Source organism: Alligator sinensis, unplaced genomic scaffold, assembly GCF_000455745.1.
Source record: "Alligator sinensis unplaced genomic scaffold, ASM45574v1 scaffold505_1, whole genome shotgun sequence".
NCBI lineage: Eukaryota > Metazoa > Chordata > Crocodylia > Alligatoridae > Alligator > Alligator sinensis.
In genome coordinates this window covers 3,474,840-3,481,522 of record NW_005841940.1, presented here as the reverse complement: position 1 = coordinate 3,481,522, position 6,683 = coordinate 3,474,840, and the positions used below count along the sequence as shown (strand labels likewise).

The following is a 6,683-nucleotide window of genomic DNA, read 5'->3' as shown; positions in this document are numbered from 1 at the left end:
CGCATAGAGTGGAGAGCATCACCTCCCTCGATCTGTTGGTCATGCATCTGCTAATGCACAACAAGGTGCGACTGGCCTTGTTGATGGCTTTGTTACACTGCTGGCTCATGTTAATCTTGGAGTCAACTCTGACTCCAAGATCCCTCTCAGTTGCTGAGGAGGTCATCCCCGAACCTATAGGTGTGCTGGGGATTCCTTCTCTCTAGGTCGAGTACCTTGCATTCATCTTTGTTGAATCGCATCCTATTTCGTTCTGCCCACTGATCCAACCTGTCCAGGTCAGCCTGTATCTGATCCCTGCCCTCTGGTGTGTTAATTTTGCCCCATAACTTGATATCATCTGTGAACATGGAGAGGGTGCTCTCCGCACCCTCATCCAAATAGCTGATGAAGATATTAAATAACACCGGTCCAAGGACTGAACCCTGTTGGACCCCACTGCCACCTCCTTCCAGGCTACTCTGACTACCAAGTCCTTTTCCCCTGGCCCCCCTGGATCCTGACCCACAATGCCTTGGTAGTCCCCTCTTCTACCCCTGCCTTGATGATGGAAGATGTATATTGCTCCCTAACATAGAGAGCTACATCCCCACTTTTCCCCCCTCTGCCTCGCCTATACAACCTGTACCCCTCAATGCCTACCGCCCAGTCGTGGTAGAATCCCACCATGGTTCAGTTAAGCTGACTAGGTCAAGCTGTGCACTAGCAAGTAAGGGTGTGAGCTCCTCCTGCTTATTTTCCATACTCCTGGCATTTGTGTAAAGACATTTTAGCCCCACAATGGGTGCTCTTGGTGCCCCTTTGCCTTGATGGTTAGTGTGCCCCTTAATGCTTACCTGGTTTGGTCCGGTGCCTGGCTTGTGACTCACCAACCCTGGGTTCCCGTTGACCACCGGTTCCCTGTCCCCCATCAAACCTAGCTTAAAGCTCTTTGGAGGAGATCAGCCAACCTGCGGGAGAACAGATGCCTACCTCTAGGAGAGAGATGAAGATCGTCCCTTTCCAGGAAGCCCCCTCCCTGGAAGTGCTGATCGTGGTTGTAGAATCCGAAGCCCTCCTGAAGACACCATCTCTGGAGCTACCGGTTGACTAACCTGATGCAGGCATCCTGGTGCCTCCGGCTGCTGCCAACTGGAAGGATGGAGGAGAATACCATCAGTGCCCCCGACTTCTTGAGCCCGACCTCCAGCTCATGGAAGTCCTTCATGATGCAGTCTGGACTACTCCCAGCTGCATTCTTCTGAGCTTTGACCTATTTGTACATGTGACCCCTATTTACCCACTTCTTCTGAGGCTAGCATTGTCTTTTCTCTTGCATGGCTCTTCTCCCTCTCAGATGCATTTATAGAGAATAGATTACAGTCAGCTCCCTTCTCTGCCTGCCTCTCAATAGGCTGAACAAACCAGCTCATCCCAAGAAGTCTCTGCTATACTTGTTCCATTTCTAGCACCTGGGGTGCTCCAAATGCACACGGCTGCCTGCCTTCCTTCCATAAGTGGATGTCTCACATCTGCCTGCACTGTTGCCTCTGCTTGTGCACCCGCTTTGCAGCTATATATTCCCAGCACTGGGGACTCAGGCCTATGCTGTGTGTGAAGGGGAGCTATTACACCACTTGCATGTATATATAGCGTGTACCTATAGCATGTTCATATAGCTATCACATCACTTGCATGTACAGATGCCCCAGGTACATATAGCGATGCCTCCTGTCCCCTGGTTCCAGGGGCTCCGGGATCTGGCAATGGGGGTTTTCCAAGAGAGTGGAGGCGAAGTGGATAGGAGACTGCTCACAGACACCAGCTCTGATCTCTCCCTCAGCTACTGAGGAGGTTGCGTGGAGTGGCAGCCCCCAGAAGACGGGGGTGGCAGAGCCACACTGACAGTCTGCTCTGCTTCTACCCCACTCCCTCCATCAGGCAGAGCTGGAGGTCGCTGCATCCCACAATTGCATCATGGTCCAGAGAGCAAGTCACTACAGGGAGCCCGAGTGACTTTAATCTCTCCAGCTGGGAGGCACAACAGGGGCTCTACCTCTGTTCACATCAGACACACCCTGGTTTTGAAGGGCTTCTGTGTGCACCTGTACTGGGAAATGCTTCAAATGCTACATCTGCCTCCACCCACAATGTGATGGATAAAGAGCACCGTTTATAAACCAAAGCCAGGATAGCAAGAAACTCTTCTTTAATGACACTTAGCATTGACTTTGGCAAACCAGGACATCTCTGTCCAAACCACCGGTCCCTTCCATTTTACATCACCTGGAGTGGAAGCAAGTTGGATGAACAATGACTTTCTTTATACCTAGTAGTCGCATGCTGGGATTTTTTTTTGGAGGAGATTCAGCACGATTTGGTGGACGAATCTCCGAATCTGAATTGAACCTGGGGACCAATTAAAAGGTCCAAGTTGATTTGGATGCAGAGTGCCGCTAGGGCCCCTGCCTGGCGGGCGTTGACTACCCGGGGCTTCTCTGAGGCCTCCACCCAAATGGAGCCCATGGGGGAGCTGGCATCACCCTGCCCCCAGGCCTGCGGGGGATGCCTGGCGGGGATGGGGGGTGGGGGATGGGGGCACCCACACCTGTCCCGCAGGCACCCATCTTAGGGCCCTGGAGGGGCAGGTGAGGGAGCTCCAGGAGGAGGTTAGCAGGCTGAGGGGGATCAGGGAAGCAGAGGATGAAGTTGACGGGTATTTCCTTTCCCTGCAGGGCCATGCACCAGAGGAAGAAGAGCCCCAGGAGGTGCCCTCCACAGCAGAATGGCAGAAGGTTCCCTCCAGAGCCAGAGTGGCTTGAGCTTGTGCAGTATCAGCTCCCCCAGTCCAGCTGGGGAACAGGTACGAGGCGTTGGCGATGCTGGAGGAAGAGGAAGGTGAGGAAACCTCTGGTGAGGAGGTTACTCCATGCACAGAACCGACTGAAGGAGGCAAGTTGACCGGGAAGAAGAGATGCCGGGTACTCATCATAGGTGACTCTAACCTGAGAGGAACAGAGGGTCCCATCTGTTTCCAGGATCCCATGACGTGCAAGGTCTGCTGTCTTCCCGGAGCGAGGATTCAGTACATGACGGAGATGATCCCGGCCCAGTGATTACCACTCCTCGTTAGTATAGTGGTAGGTATCCCCGCCTGTCACATGGAACAGCCACTCCTCGTTAGTATAGTGGTAAGTATCCCCGCCTGTCACGCGGGAGACCGGGGTTCGATTCCCCGACGGGGAGGCTGCAAGATGCTTTTTTTCTTTCTGGACTTCAGCAAGGCCTTTGACACCGTCTCTCACCCCATCCTAATTAAGAAACTAGGCGACTGTGGCATAGATGCCTACACAGTCAGATGGATTGCAGATTGGCTGAAGGGTCGCACTCAGAGGGTGGTGGTGGATGGATCATACTCGACTTGGGGGGAGGTGGGTAGTGGAGTCCCCCAGGGCTCGGTCCTGGGGCCTGCGCTGTTCAATTTCTTCATCAGCGATCTTGATGTTGGGGTGGAAAGCAACCTGTTTAAATTCGCTGAGACACCAACATTTGGGGGGAGGTGAGCACGCTAGCAGGGAGAGAGAGATTGCAGAAGGATCTGGATAGGTTACAGGGATGGGCAAACAGGAACAGGATGTGTTTCAATACGGACAAGTGCAGGGTGCTGCACTTGGGTAGTAGGAACCAGCAGCACACTTATAAGATGGGGAGCTCCCTACTTGAGAGCACGGAGGCGGAAAGGGATCTTGGTGTCATTATTGACTCCAAGATGAACATGGGCCGACAATGCGAGGTCATGGTTGGCAGGGCTAACCGGACCTTGTCGTGCATCCACAGGTGCATCTCGAGTAGAGCCAGGGAGGTGATCCTCCCCCTCTATGCGACGCTGGTCAGGCCGCAGCTGGAGTATTGTGTCCAGTTCTGTGCGCCCCATTTCAGGAGGGATGTGGACAACATGGAGAGGGTCCAGAGGAGGGCCACCCGCATGATCCGGGGACAACAGGGCAGACCCTACAGTGAGAGACTGCGGGACCTGAACCTATTCAGCCTCCACAAGAGAAGGCTGAGGGGGGACCTGGTGACCGTCTATAAACTCACTAGGGGGAACCAGAGCTAGGAGCTGGAACCAACTTCCAAGGGAGGTGGTGCTGGCCCCTACCCTGGGGATCTTTAAGAAGAGGCTGGATACTTACCTGGCTGGACTCATTTGAGTCCCGTTTTTGTTTTTAGGGTTTGTTTGTTTGTTTGTTTTTTTTGGGTTGTTCTCCCGCCCTGGCGGGGGGTCGGGCTAGAAGATCTATTAGGTCCCTTCCGACCCTAAAACTATGAAACTATGAAACTATGAAATTACTACCCCATGGTCCTAATCCACGTGGGCACTAATGATGTGGCTAGGAGCAGCCCAGATTGCCTGATGAAGGACTACCAAGCTCTGGGGGGCAAGCTAAAGGAGATAGGGGCACAGGTGGTCTTCTCATCGGTCCTTCCAGTGAGCGGACGTGGAAGATGCCACGAGACCTGCATCTGGGACGACAACTTGTGCCTTCGGGAATGGTGTCTTGTGGCGGGCTTCGGCTTTCTGGACCACAACCCATACTTTAGAACAAGAGATATGCTCGGGTGGGATGGGCTCCACCTCTCCCCCAAAGGTAAGTGTTTCAGGTTGGCTGATCTCCTCTGGTGGGCTTTAAACTAGGCTCGTCGTGGGAGGGGGAGGAAGAGGACCGAGGGAGCCACAGAACACCGAACCAAGAGACACCCACAGGAACAGTCCAGCCAAGACAGGCGACAAGCACAAGAAATACCCAGGTAAGAGACAGGGGCCCAGAAAGTCCTGGGATTGGGGGGGAGGCGTATACACCCTCAGGAGGCCTTAAATGCCTCTATACAAATGCTCGTAATATGGGGAACAAACAGGAGGAACTTGCCCCCTGCTACCTAACACAAACCCAGACACAGTGGGGCTCATGAAACTTGGTGGGATCCAACGCACAACTGGGCGGTAAACATCAAGGGCTATAGGCTGTATAGGCGGGATAGAACGGGGAGGAAAGGTTGGGGTGTGGCGCTCTACGTCAAAGATCAATACACATCCTCAGCAAACAGCACTGGGTCCAAGGTGGGGCAGACTGAGGTGCTCTGGGTCAGAATACAAGGGGGTGGGGGTCTACTACAGGCCACCTAACCAGGGGGAAGAGCTGGACCGGTAATCCAAGGGGAAGAGCTAGACCGGGAATTCTTAAGTCAGCTCACGGAGGTAGTTAGGTTAAAGGACATGGTCATCATGGGTGACCTGAACTTTCCAGACATCTGTTGGGAAGAGCAGGCAGCCAGGACTGACCGCTCACGTAGGTTCCTAGCCGAGATACAGGACCTCCATCTAACCCAGGAGGTGCACAGCCCCACCAGGGAAGATGCCTTGTTGGATCTGGTCCTGGTCACGGGTGATGACCTGGTGAGGGGTCTGTGGGTGCCCAACCACCTGGGCGACAGTGATCATCGCCTGCTGGAATTCACCATCCAGCGCAAGGCGGCAAAGGAGGGCAGATTTTCAATGAGGTAAGGAGAATAGTTGGGGGGGCACTGAGGTCCTGGAGGGGAGGGGAGTTGGATGTCCAAGAAGAGTGGTCGTTCCTTAAGGAGACGATCCTCCAACCCCAAAGGGTAACAATCCCCATGCGGATCAAAGGGGGCAAGAGTGCTCAAAAGCCCCTATGGCTCACCAAAGGCACTCAGGAACATCTCAAAGCCAAAGAGGAGATCACAAGATGACTGAAAAGTTGCTTTGCCCCTCGCCAAAGGATGTAACGACAGAGCAGGACAAGACCTGACTATTGATGGGGGGAATAGCTACAGTTCCAGGGACCGGGCAGCATCTGGTTTGTCGATACTCTACGCTCTACATGGAGCACAGGTCGCAGCCATGCGCAGCTCTGAGGGGCACAGGGGAGGCTTGTCGCTTGTACTTTGCCTACCTGAGCCTTTGTTGGGAAGGGAGCCATATGCATCTAATACATGAATACAATAAAGAAGGGGCTGGGCTCGGACCAATTTCTGCTTGGACCAAATCCCAGTCAAAGCTCCATCTCAGACCCCAGCGTGATCCCAGAGGTCAGACATGCCCCAGTGCTTTGCAGTGGTCACAGTAGGGAAGAACTGACGGTAAAACACAGAATTAGGGGAAAACCATCTTGAAATGGCCAATCTAATTAGACAAACAGAGGTATTGTTTGCATTCATCACTGGGGTGAATTGGCCTTCATTTTCCAGCTTATCATTCGCATGATATATAGCTAAACACGCTAGGAAAGCAAAGGGAGTGGGGGGTATAATTTGTTCTCTGTGTGTAAATGGAGACCCCCTCGAAAAAGTAAACCTATTCATGCTCCATTCTGCCACGTGAACAGAACAAATTTCCTTGCCTGACCATTTTGCAGCTACTCTGTAAAGGCAGAGTATGTACATCATTATGAAGGGGTGAAAAGGAGAGGTCACAGATAGTTATTTCCAAACAAGCTGTCTCTTCCCTTTACTTACCTCTGAGCAGAATTATGGGAGAAAGCCAGGGTCTGAATGGACTGGAAGGTGATTAGGGATGACTCTTTGCATAGCTGCTAATCTAGAGATTTCCCTTCATCATTAACAGGCCTATGGGCTCAGCTCTTGGTCTACAGAAAGAGATTCCTTTTGCACAGCAGGGTGCA

The 6,683-nt window shown here is 52.9% G+C and overlaps 1 non-coding gene across 1 annotated transcript; it reads left to right on the top strand.

The window, feature by feature from the left end:
• Positions 1–3,153: 3,153 nt before the first annotated feature.
• Positions 3,154–3,225, top strand: TRNAD-GUC. The gene has a single exon. It is a non-coding gene; the product is annotated as a tRNA-Asp (tRNA).
• The last annotated feature ends 3,458 nt before the right edge of the window (positions 3,226–6,683 follow it).